General features: G+C 39.7%; 1 pseudogene; it reads right to left on the bottom strand.

The window, feature by feature from the left end:
* Positions 1-8061: 8061 nt before the first annotated feature.
* Positions 8062-8821, bottom strand: LOC122450933 (annotated as a pseudogene).
* Positions 8822-13799: the final 4978 nt, after the last annotated feature.

Raw genomic sequence — 13799 nt, 5'->3', positions numbered from 1 at the left:
AGATATGTTTTGCCCAGTACCTTCACATTTGTTTTGCCCAGTATCTGACTAGTGGAAAGTTATTAGGATTATAGCTTTTAGAAATATGTCTTAAACTGTAATAGACACCTTGATAATGACATTTAGTGCTATTCAACTTAAAAATGGGTACTAGCTCCTAAATCTTTCTTAGACTCAAAATCTATATAGTCACATACACATACATATGCAGGAGGTTAAAGTTGTGTGTGTGTGTGTGTGTGTGTGTCAGAGAGAGAGAGAGAGAGAATTTCCTGGAGGTATGTGCCATAATTACCCAGTATTCCGGAGCCTCTCATGTATCAATTTATCTTTGTAATCTGATCATACACTGCAGTCAGGGTATGTCCCATTTCTATTCCTCCACAAAGTTCACTCATGTTTGTAAAATAATTACTCTAAGAAAGAAGACAGTACATTTCAAAAAGAAAAAAAAAATTGACATACCAAGAAAAAAGACAAAATCAGAAGTGTGTGAAACTTACTTTTTAAGGAAGCAATTTGGGGCACTTTTCTACCCTAGAATTCATCCAACTCAAGCAGCTTGAGCTGAGAATACAGGCAGTCCTAAGAAAGCTCTCAATCCAGGGCATTTTGTCCCTCAGCTGGGCAGGGGTCAAAGCAATCAATAGTAGTTTAGACTAAACAGGAAGAAAACCAGCTCCATTAATGTGGCAGATGCACTGAATGGTCATCACATTTAGAAACAAGGTAAGTTTGAAACAAATTTAGTTGCTATCATTGTTGCGATTGTTGGCTAATACATGTATAGTTGTCTAATACATGCAGATAAATTTTGCATCTTCCATCCCTTTTAAATGCATCTAGTAAACCCTCAAGACTTCCAGTCATTGTACTGCACATAAGTTTCCCACAGAGACTTCATGAAAATCAACTCAACCTCTTTTTAAAACTTATCCCAGACATAGCTTCTAGTACAGAGGAAGCCAAACATCCCTTTGCCTGCCCTTCCCCCCCCTCCCCACCCCCCAGTGTAAGGAAAGCCACTAACTCTTTCACAGGAGCAGATTGTTCCAACTTAATTGAATGAAGTAAACTTGGGGAAATACCTGACATTGCCAACTTGACCTCTGCTAAGCCTTTTGAACTTCAATCACTGTCCTCCAACACAAAGCCTTCTATTAGGCTTTCAGCTATTTCCCCTGATTACACAGGTAGCTTATCTTAAGGATTCCATGGTTTCAGTTATCATTTCTAACCTGATTGTGAGACAAGTATTATTTCCGTGCTGAGTCTTGTGACTAAGCCTGCAAAGGTATTTGCTGGTTTGATTGAGTAAAAAGCATCTCATTTCAGTTTCTTATCCACCAAAATCCAATAACTTATTCTAAAGAAAAGAAAATAGTTTTATTTATAAAATAGTTTAATTTAATAGGTGAAAAAGCACAAATGAATACCACTAGTCAGAAACTGTCCAAAATCATAGTCATTGGTGTTTCATGTAGATTTCAAAATTTAAAATATAATTTATAACACAGGGCAATAAAAATGAAGATTGTTCCCAAGAAACAAAGTACAAATGGTAAAAACAAAATAGCTTGAATTTCTTAAACAAGTAGAATTAATGTTTTCTTGTATCTAGTTCCCTTATAGAAGAAGGAAAAATTGAGGTTAAGGTTTGAAATATTTTGAACTAATTACCCATATTAGCAAATAAAAGGTGTTCATAATCTGGGAGTAAAGATGTGATGGCAGTTATTTTAAGAGTTAAAATATTTTTAACTATTTTTAATAGGCAGTTATTTTCATCCTATCTAAGCATCTGTTTTTCTTCTTCTTGACTCTACAGTACATGTACCTTTCAGAAATACACAGAAAACTTTTAAATATTTCAAAATATTTAGAATCATCCAGTTCTTTATTACAAAGTAAAACAGAATATAATTTGTCCTCAGCAGACTGTCAGTGATTAAAAAGATTGCTAACAGCCAGTTCCAGCAAACATGGGAAAATTATACAAATACAAATATACAAATAGGTGGGGAAAATATACAAATTTTGTGGAAAGTAATTTGGTTGTCAATATCTATTGAAATTTGAAATGTGCATACCTTGTAAGGCTGTTCATTGAAAAAACATGTTCACAATAGCAAAGATAGGAGGAAATTAAATTGGGGAAAAAATAAAAGTAATAAGGGAATGGTTCAGTGGTAACAATATACAGTCATCAAAGAGCTAAAAAGTCCGGCATGAAATGACCTAGAAAATGTCCATACTATATTTTTAGTAATTAAAACTGATTCTAGGTAAAAGCATTTAATAATATTCTAGTTTAGGGTACCAAATACATATGCACATAAAGTAGAAACCTAAGAAAGATGAATGATGTATATCAAATAGCTAGCCAGTAGTTTTTAACCCTGGGCAGAGAAAGTGTATGGTGGAAGAAGTCTCTAGCTTCTTATTTTATAAAATCCAAACATAAATGGAAGGATAGCAGGTGAATTCTATTTATTTTTCAACATATTTGGAAACATTTTCAAATTAAAAAATATTCAGAAGTCATAAATCTATATTTCAATAAATATATTTTAAAGTATTCTCATCATCTACAAAATAAAACATCTATGAAATAATTGACCTCTTAATTTAGGGAGAACTGCATTGGAAAAGACCCCAATGCTGGGAGGGATTGGGGGCAGGAGGAGAAGGGGACGACAGAGGATGAGATGGCTGCATGGCATCACCGACTTGATGGACATGAGTTTGAGTAAACTCCGGGAGTTGGTGATGGACAGGGAGGCCTGGCATGCTGCAATTCATGGGGTCTCAAAGAGTCGGACACGACTAAGCGACTGAACTGAACTGAATATTTGCTAAAATGAGTTACATTGACTTGGACTCTTATCCTTTGCCATTTGTTATAATTGGTTTCCAGTCATTCTAAATATAATAAACATGACTATTTTATTTCTTTTGGTATAACTGAAGTGCAAATTTGCTGAAGGAATACACACATTGCTTGTGTTATAAGTTTACATGATAATTCCAAGAGTTGCCTCAAGAAACTTTATGATGTTGTTTGGTCAACTGAATGGAAATTATTTTAAGTGGAGGACTTAAGGATAGAGTATAACAATATTCCCAATGTGTTTTGACTATGAGTTGTTTTGTTTTGCTTTACAAAAATAAAACATTGTATTTATTGATTCATATACTACTGAAATAAAATGTGCTTAGTGGCTCAGTCATGTCCGACTCTTTGTGACCCCATGGACTGAAGCCCGCCAGGCTCCTCTGTCTGTGGGGATTCTCCAGGCAAGAATACTGCAGTGGGTTGCCATGCCCTCTTCCAGGGGACCTTCCCAACCCAGAGACTGAACCCAGGCCTCCCACATAGAAAGCGGATTCTTTCCTGTCTGAGCCACCAGCAAAGCACACTGAAATAAAATAAGATTGTCATATAATAGGTTTGGGTTTATAATTTCCAAAACTATATATCTTGTTCCCAAAGTGCCTAAATTTCTTATCAAACCAAAAATGTGAACATTAGCCAACCAAACAAGCCCACACAGCCTCTTAAGTGCCCTAGAGGGATGTTAGCATTGGCAAGAAAAGTGCATGTAATCTACTACTTCTGCTACAGGTGCCTGGAATTTCCTTGCATTCCATCCCCTCAGAACATCAGTTTATTGTAGACCAGCAATACCCAAGCCAGCAAGGGTCTCAGGCATGCGTGCTCTTCTCCTTTACTTTTTTGACTAATACTGCTTATGCAGCCTTGAGAAATTTAACTTTTCTGAGCCTTGACTTCTCATGTGCAAGATAGAAGTAATATTATCACCATGAAGGTTTACCGTGAAAATCAGGTGAGCATGTTGCTTAGAACAGTGCATGCCTGTGTACCAAATTGCTTCAGTGGTATCTGACTCTCTGTGACCCTGCGGACTATAACCCAGCAGGCTCCTCTGTCCATGGGATTCTCCAGGCAAGAATACTGGAGTGCATTGCCATTTTCTCCTCCAGGGGATCTTCCCAACCCAGGGACTGAACCCACGTCTCCTGAGGCTCTTGCATTGCAGACAGGTTCTTCTACTGCTGAGCCACTGGGGAAGCCTGCATACAACAGTATAGAGCTCATAATAAGCACTCGAAGAATAGTAGTTTTATTATAATTAATAGATATTAATGATAGGAATACTGAAATTAAAAGCTGTACCCTACTATGCTGTGAATGTAGGGCAATAAACCCCAATCTCTAAAGAGTAAACAAAATCAAGTGTGAACTTTCAAAATCAAGATTTGTGGGCCCCACTCACCAAAGATTCTGATTCATCTCAGCCTGATTAGTCATAGGAATCTTCCTTTTTCACAAGTACTGCAAGTGATTCTGACAAGAAACAATGTTATGGGAGGAAGAATGGAGGACCTTCAAGGAAGAAAGAGGAACAGAATACATGTGCCCCATCCCATAAAGTCCTTGTACTTCACTTAACTGTTCTGATTCTGAGGCCAAGAAATCTTCTCCCAAATCTAACTTATATTTGTGTTATGTCAGGAAGAGAAGAATCAGAATGGTTCTCCTACTTCATCTCCAAACATTTCTGACCACACTTTCCTCCAGCTTTGAAAACAGTGTACCACGACCCAAATGCCTTGGTGCTATTTCATTTTGTCTTGTTCCTTTGGATTTCCATTAGTGTTGGTTCCTTTTGACACTAGTGGTGTAGGATCAGGAAATTGGGATGACTGATATGGACTCACACCTTTAATTCCTATGTACCAATCCCTCAATCTAAAAGCATTCATAGTTTCATCAGAACTTGGGGTTCACATCAGCCCCCATATCCCCCATTTCAGATGATGGGGGAGCCACTCATGTGCCCAGTTTGCCCATACAGCATCCTTACTCTTCTTCTGAACAATGAACCTAATGAATATCTTGCTCCCAGACAGAAGGATCCAGGTTTTAAGGTGCCTGAAAGTGTGTTAGTGTTAGTTGCTCAGTCGTGCCCAACTTTTTGCGAACCCATAGACTATAGCCTGCCAGGCTCCTCTGTCCATGGGATTTTCCTGGCAAGAATACTGGAGTGGGTAGCCATTCCCTTCTCCAGGGGGTCTTCCTGACTTAGGGATTAAATCCAGGTCTCCTGCATTGCAGGTGGATTCTTTACCATATGAGCCACCAGGAAAGGAAAGCCCTGAAGCCTATCCTATTTCGAGATTTGCTCTTAAAGCATACAAAAAGAAAAAAAGGAAAACCCTCACCTTTCACATATGTATATATTCATGTGGATTCAAGGCTAGGGCTCCTCTCAGAGCCTTAGACATTGTTACAAATTGTTGTGTATAACACCTCCATTCATAGGAAACTCTATCCCCAGTGACACTGTATTTGGAGATAGGACTTTTATGGGGGCAATTAAGATCAAATGAGGCCATAAGGGTGAGGCCTTGATCTAATACAACTGGTGTCCTTACAAAAAGAGAGAGACACACCAGGGATGCACATACACAGACAAAAGGCCATGAGAGGACACAGACAGAAAGTGGCCATCCACAGGTCAAAGAGAGAGGCCTCCAGAGACATGACCCAGGCTGGCACCTTGATCTTGGACTTCCAGCTTCCTGAACTGCTAGAAAACAAATTTCTGTTGTTTAAGCCACCAACCTGTGGAATTTTGTCATGGCAGCCCTATAGAAGACAGCAGAAATAGTTCATGCAACTGAGGGCCCTGAAGCTACTATATCACTGGCTCCTTCCTACAGCCTCCTCTCCTATCAGGCAAGCTGAATTTCCCATTCCATTATAGCCAACTCTGACCACTGGTTCTCCAGGTATGATAAACATACCCATCCTCAAAAGTCCGGCTTAAATATTACAGTCTATGAATTCTTCTCTAATCTTCCCAAATGAAATATATTTTTCCCTACTCCATAACCTGTCCCACAGATATCTGCACCCCTATTATTGCTTGCTTTATTTAATTCTGTCTTAACATTGTTATCAGTCAGTATTCACATAATACTATCATATTTATGCTATCATTCATAGCTATTAATATTTACATTAATTCACAATGACAATATTCACTTATTGATTAGCCATTTAAATTCCTTGTGGGAAGACAGCATGCTTACTTCCATGCCTAACACAATAATTTGCACACAGGAAGCCATGAACAATCGGTTTATTGAATTGACTGATATCTGTAAAAAGTCTTAAGGTCTTTAGCAAATAGAACCAAGTTAATTATCTATGTATATGTGAAAGTGAAGTGAAAGTTGCTTAGTTGTGTCCCACTCTTTGCAGCCCCATGGACTCTAGACTGCCAGGTTCCTTCTGCTCATGGAATTCTCCAGGCAAGAATACTGGAGGAGTCTGCCATTCCTTCTGCAAGGGATCTTCCCAACCCAGCAACTGAACCTGGGTCTCCTGCACTGCAGACAGATTCTTTACTGTCTGAGCCATGGGAAAGTTCCCTATCTAGGTATAATAGCTGCCTTTAGAGCATATTCATAAAATCAAATAATTTTATATGAAAAAGCTCTTAGAGACATTTTTTACCAGTTTTTATTTTACCTATTTACCAAGCATCACCTAGTGAATTAATAACAGATTTACTCTAAATGATAGACTAAAACAGAGACCTCGTGAATCCTAGACTTCATCCTCACTCCACCATGCAACCTGGCCAGTCATCCAGACTTGATCGAAAACTGTAGATGGACACATCCAGCTATTTTGGAATCATTTAAAGAACACTATACCAGCACAGAGCAATATCCAGATCACGCTTTGGCTTCCACTGGAGATCTTCCTATAGGGACTGAATGCACAGGTCTCATCAACTCAAGCATGGTCATTTAGATTGTCATTGTATTTCTCACTGTAGTTAAATAAATTGGCATTCTAATTGTTTTAACTTAAACTTGAAGCCGATTACAAACTTCTTGGAACTAGTTCAACCACTGTGGATATTTATTTAAACTTAAGAAAGAGAATTTCCTCCACTCCTAATTCAAATATTGCAAAGTCCATTAGGCAGTGTAATTAGCATGCACCCAGCCAAACTTGGAACCAAGTGGTCAAAGTGAATACCTGATTTAGTCTCTGGGTTTAACCCTTCACTTCTTATTTGGAAAGATAAAAATGCTTTGATGATGATGCTGTTTGGAATATGAACTACAACATTCTGAATATACCCCAACCATCAGTTCCTCCCCAGCGGTCTCTGAGTTTAAGCAGTGATGACAGACATTAGATAGACACTGCTAAAAATGATGTGCTGACGAGAGAGGATTTATATCCCATTACCAATCCCCTGCGTCATGCCATGAACCTTCAACTAGACATTTTATCATGTTGGTTGCCGCTCTCTGCATTTTCTCTAATTTGTCTCTTTTTCAACATGTGGTATCCCAAACTAAAAGCAGTTGAAATATGTTCAGGCAAGACTAGTGCCAAGTCACTGGAAATAATTTTTTTCTGGTTCAGAACATAAAGCTTCCATTAATACAGACTGATATCACTTCGAAAGGATTTGAGGGATCTCTCTTTCTAACAAATCATGGAGGCGGTTGTTGACTTTAACAGCTCTCAAAATACGTTAAGGCATGGAGCAGCAACCTATAAACAATACAGTGGTAGGTAACTTTGAGAGAGGTGAATTCTGTTGTTCTTTGGTAGCCCCCCCGCCAAATCTTCTGAAGTGGCTGTTCATCCTCCAGCCCCACAGCCAGCCCATCTCATCTATATATAACCTAATCTTAACTAGAGAGTGTGAAAAGTTAAAGTCTTTGTAGATATAGGAATACATTCTCTTACACTGCCCCACCTACAACTCACACCCATGAACTCTTAGGTTTCTACATTTTCAATGTGATTCTTGAGAACAGGAAAGAATTCAAAACCAAAGCAATGAAGTTACTCTATGTACTGTGAGTCATATTTCACTTGGGAGTTGGGTTTAAAGTTAGTGCAAACTACAAAAACCAAGTTGAGTCAAAATTATCTCTGGAAATCTTTTTTTTTTTTAGCCACAAATAAGGCCTCTTGTCACCATTAAAAAGGCCTGCATTTTAAACAGATTCTTGGACTGGGGGCTCATATCCATCAGTTTGTTTAACTTTAGCACCTGTCTCATCCCCAGCAGCTTTTCCAGAACTACTTACTTCACCATGTAGTTCCATGAGTTTTCCCAATTCAAACTTGGACTTCTTCAGCATTTTTACTTTTCTAACAAAGACATTGTAAAGCAGATAGATTGGCAAGCCTTTTCTATGTCTTTTCCAAAGCTGTCTGGAATCAATTTACTGACCATCTCTTTCAAGTCACTTGTCTGCACCCCTCAGGTCATGATTTCCATCATCTCCATGTGAATCTGGCATACCTGCTGGTGCTGGACATAAGAGGTCTTCTGAATTTGATTACTGTGTTTCTTAGTAAAGCCCACACAGGACAGACGAAGCAAATAACCATCAGTGGGCTTAACAACAAGGTGAGCTTCAGTCATGGCCTACCATTTTTTGACCATGGAGCACATTTTGTCACAGGTAAGATCTATGCCATGGAAACTAGTCAGGCAGTTTTTGCCTTGAACATCCTCCGTAATTAACTTGAATTTTCTAAAGGCAACTTCATCATTCTGCAGATCAGTGAGATTCACTTCAGAAATATAACTCTTGAGGCCATCAGATTCAATTTTGGTTCCTTGAGTTCTCATGACCAGTGTTTTCCCAGAATAGCTGGTGCTTTCACATCATACCAATATTTCTTAGAAAATGGGTCAACCACTTTCTTCTTGGCTTTCATAAGGCACTTTTTCTTGCCAACCACCATGATGCTGTTCAGAAGACTAAAAGGACTAGAAATCTTAAGGGGGCTGTGGTAGGCAGAATTTGGAAGACAACCTCCTGAGAGTCCTTTTCTAGTTATTCAATCACACACCTATCTGACTACCATTGTGAAGGGATTTTTTGCAGGTGCAAAGCCCCAAATCAGTTAGATTTTATATACAGAGAGTATTGGGGTAAGCCTGATCCAATTGAGAGAATTTTGAAAGCAGAATATTTGCTCAGGCTGGTAGTAGCAGGGGAATTCAAAGAGACTGAAAGAACCTCACAGATTTGCTTAAGCCATTGCTGGCTTTCAAATGGAAGGGAGGACCAGAGATTGGCCACTATCTGCTGAAAGTGACCCCTGGCTACAGCCGGCAAATGAACAAGGACCTTAGTCCTACAGCAACAAGAAACTGAAGGCTGTCAATAACTTGAAGTGAGCCTGGAAGCAGATTCTTCCCAAGCCTCCAGACAGGAGCCCAGCCCAGCCAACACCTTGATTTCAGCCTTTTGAGACTCTACAGAGAAACCAGCCAAAAGAGCCCATATTTCTGACCTAAAGAACTGTGAGCTAATAAACAAGTATGTGCAAACTGCCAAGTGTGTGGTAATCAGCCAAACAAAATGAAAAACGAACATTACTCAATATAACAGCATGAGGCTATGCTTTTTAAATTACTTTTTATTAATTTAAATTCCTCTGTCACACTAGCCACAAATCAAGCACACCATAGTCACATGTGGCGACTTGCTACCATATTGAATACTAGAAACTGCAGAACTTTTCCATCATCACAAAATGTTCTATTGGAAGGAATGCTCTGAAAGATCCAAAAGAATCAGTTCTGGGGACTTCCCTGGTGGTCCAAAGGCAAAGACTCCATACTCCCAATGCAAGGGGCCAGGGTTCAATCCCTGGTCAAGAAACTAGATCCCACATGCTGCAACTAAGAGCTTTTGTGCAGCAACTAAAAATCCCTCATGAATGCAACTAAGACCCAGAGCAGCAAAAATTATAAACTTTTTATAAAAAGAAGAAGAATTAGTTTTCCTGTAGTTTTAGACCAGATTAACATTACTTTCATAGTACTTATTATGACCATCCTATTGCAAAATTCAGACTTAAATTGAAGAAAGTAGGGAAAATCACTAGACCATTCAGGTATGACCTAAATCAAATCCCTTATGATTATACAGTGGAAGTGAGAAATAGATTCAAGGGATTAGATCTGATAGAGTACCTGAAGAACTATGGATGGAGGTTCATGACATTGTACAGGAGGCAGTGATCAAGACCATCCCCAAGAAAAAGAAATGTAAAAAGCCAAAATGGTTGTCTGAGGAGGCCTTACAAATAGCTAAGAAAAAGAGAGAAGCTAAAGGCAAAGGAGAAAAGGAAAGATGTACCCATTTGAATGCAGAGTTCCAGAGAATAGCATGGAAAGATAAGAAAGCCTTCCTCAGTGATTAATGCAAAGAAATAGAGGAAAGCAATAGAATGGGGAAGATATAGAGATCTCTTCAAGAAAATGAGAGATACCAAGGGAACATTTCATACAAAGATGGGCACAATAAAGGGGAGAAATTATATGGACCTAACAGAAGCAGAAGATATTAAGAGAGGTGGCAAGGATACACAGAAGAACTATACAAAAAAGATCTTCATGACCCAGATAACCACAATGGTGTGATCACTCACCTAGAGCCAGATATCCTGGAATACGAAGTCAAGTGGGCCTGAGGAAGCATCACTACAAACAAAGCTAGTGGAGGTGATGGAATTCCAGCTGAGCTATTTCAAATCCTAAAAGATGATGTTGTGAAAGTGCTGCACTCAATATGCCATAATCTGGAAAACTCAGCAGTGGCCACAGGACTGGAAAAGATCAGTTTTCATTCCAATCCCTAAGAAAGGCAATACCAAATAATGCTCAAACTATCAAACAATTACACTCATCTCACACGCTAGTGAAGTAATGCTCAAAATTCTCCAAGCCAGGCTTCAGCAATACGTGAACCATGAATTCCAGATGTTCAAGCTGGTTTTAGAAAAGGCAGAGGAACCAGAGATCAAATTGCCAACATCTGCTGGATCATCAAATAAGAAAGTTCCAGAAAAGCATCTATTTCTGCTTTATTGACTATGCCAAAGCCTTTGATGGTGTGGATCACAATAAACTGTGGAAAATTCTGAAAAAGATGAGAATACCAGACCACCTGACCTGCCTCTTAAGAAACCTGTATGCAGGTCAGGAAGCAACAGTTAGAACTGGACATGGAACAACAGACTGGTTCCAAATAGGAAAAGGAGTACATCAAGGCTGTATATTGTCACCCTGCTCATTTAATTTATATGCAGAGGACATCATGAGAAATGCTAGGCTGGATGAAGCACAAGCTGGAATCAAGATCGCCAGGAGAAATATCAATAACCTCAGATATGCAGATATCACCACCCTTATGGTAGAAAGTGAAGAAGAACCAAAGAGCCTCTTGATGAAAATGAAAGAGGAGAGTGAAAAAGTTGGCTTAAAGCTCAACACTCAGAAAACTAAGATCATGACATCCGGTCCCATCACTTCATGGCAAATAGATGGGGAAACAGTGGAAATAGCAGCTGACTTTATTTTGGGGGACTCCAAAATCACCACAGTTCAAAAGCATCAATTCTTCGGTGTTCAGCTTTCTTCCCAGTCCAACTCTCACATCCATACATGACCACTGGAAAAACCATAGCCTTGACCAGATGGACCTTTGTTGACAAAGTAATATCTCTGCTTTTTAATATGCTACCTAGGTTGGTCATAACTTTCCTTCCAAGGAGCAAGCGTCTTTTAATTTCATGGCTGCAATCACCATCTGCAGTGATTTTGGAGTCCCCCAAAATAAAGTCAGCCACTGTTTCCACTGTTTTCCCATCTATTTATTTGCCATGAAGTGATGGGACTGGATGCCATGATCTTAGTTTTCTGAATGTTGAGCTTTAGGCCAACTTTTTCATTCTCCTCTTTCACTTTCATCAAGAGGCTCTTTGGTTCTTCTTCACTTTCTGCCATAAGGGTGGTGTTATCTGCATATCTGAGGTTATTGATATTTCTCCCGGCAATCTTGATTCCCGGTTGTGCTTCCTCCAGCCCAGCTTTCTCATGATATACTCTACATACTCCAATATAAAAAACAAATAAAACCAAAAAAAAAGTGGAGAGGGTTTCCTATGCACCACAGAGCCAGTGGCCACCTGCACATGACCTAAGCCAGGAGGTACAGACGTCACCACAGGCATCATCAACTCAATGAACGTGAGTTACAGCAAGCTCCTTGGGAGATACTGAAGGGCAGGGAAGCTTGGCAAGCTGCAGTCCATGGGGTCACAAAGAGTCAGACATGACTGAGGGACTGAACAGCAAAAACAGGCAGCCAAGATAGGGACAAGCTGACTTAGGGGTGATAGGTCTGTAGGTGGGAATAGGAAAGGAGATGCCACCCCAAGGCTCTCCACTCCAGCAACAAAGAAGTTCTTCACCCAGGAGGAGATGGTCAACGATGCCCTCCTCTCTCCTCTGTGAGTTCTCCTTTCTACTCTGTAGCCCTCCCAGCTGCTTTCTATTTCTCATTCCTGGACACTTAACCTTTATCCCACCTTGTGTTCAGTTTGCTGTCAAATAACCCCAGCTCAGGACCTTATAATTCTTTCAGACCAAGTTATTTGTATATGTATGAGATATAAATACATATAGGGACATCCCTGGTGGTCCAGTAATTAAGACTCTGCACTTCCAATGCAGGGACTGTGAGTTCAATCACTGGTCAGGAAACTAAGATTCCACATGTTGTGTAGCAAAAAATTTAAAATTAAAATAAAGTGTACACTTTGAAAAGTTTCAAACAGATTTAAAGTGTCTGTGTGTGTATACACACACACACACACACACACACACATATATGCTAAATTGCTTCTGTCATGTCTGACTCTTTGCAACCCCCGTGGACTATAGCCTGCCAGGCTCCTCTGTCCACGGGATTCTCCAGGCAAGAATACTGGAGTGGATTGCCATGCCCTCCTTCAGGGGATCTTCCCAATCCAGGGATCAAACCCATGTCTCTTTTGTCTCCTGCATTGGCAGATGGGTTCTTTACCACTAGCACCACCTGGGAAGCCCTATATATATCTACTTTAAATACTAGATACCAGGGTCCTAGTAGTAGTAGTAGTTTAGTCGCTAAGTCATGTCCGACTCTTGCAACCCCATAGACAGTAGCCTGCCAGGCTCCTCTGTCCATGGGATTCTCCAGGCAAGAATACTGGAGTGGGTTGCCATTTCCTTCTCCAGGGAATCTTCCCAACCCAGGAATCAAACCTGGTCGCCTGCATTGCAGGCAGATCATTTACCAACTGAGCTATGAGAAAGAAAGAAAAAAAGAAAGTGAAGTCGCTCAGTTGTATATGACTCTTTGCAACCCCATGAACTGTAGCCTACCAGGCTCCTACATCCATGGAATTTTCCAGGCAAAAGTACTGGAGTGGGTTGCCATTTCCTTCTCCTCCAGGGCCCTAGGAGGATATAGAAAATACAAACATATATAATACATACACATATACATACATACACAAAGGAAAGTGAAACTCCTAAAGTTCATCAACTTTCCTAAATCCACACCCTTAATGAAAACATTAGCTGTCAAGCCCAGGTATCCCAGGTCTCCTGACGCCTCGTCTGGTGGTCTGGTCATGTTGCCTTCCAGCAGCTGTTCTAAAATTTTTCAAGCATTTTCCCTTCATCCTCACAAGTTGGTGGGGCAGTCATCCACCACCAAAGAGAAGAAAACTGAGCTTAAGATTGGTCGAAATAAACAGTTAACCTCGATGTCACACTTTAGTTTCCTTAAAGTGAATTAAATTAAATACATTTAAAAAAATACATCAAAATGTGTTTGGGGGAAAACTTTCATTCGTTGACATCTCAGTAGATGTTTCATGA

Source organism: Cervus canadensis, chromosome 12 (genome assembly GCF_019320065.1).
Source record: "Cervus canadensis isolate Bull #8, Minnesota chromosome 12, ASM1932006v1, whole genome shotgun sequence".
Lineage (NCBI taxonomy): Eukaryota > Metazoa > Chordata > Mammalia > Artiodactyla > Cervidae > Cervus > Cervus canadensis.
Note: the sequence above shows the minus strand (reverse complement) of the source record. Positions and strands in the feature narration are given on the sequence as shown.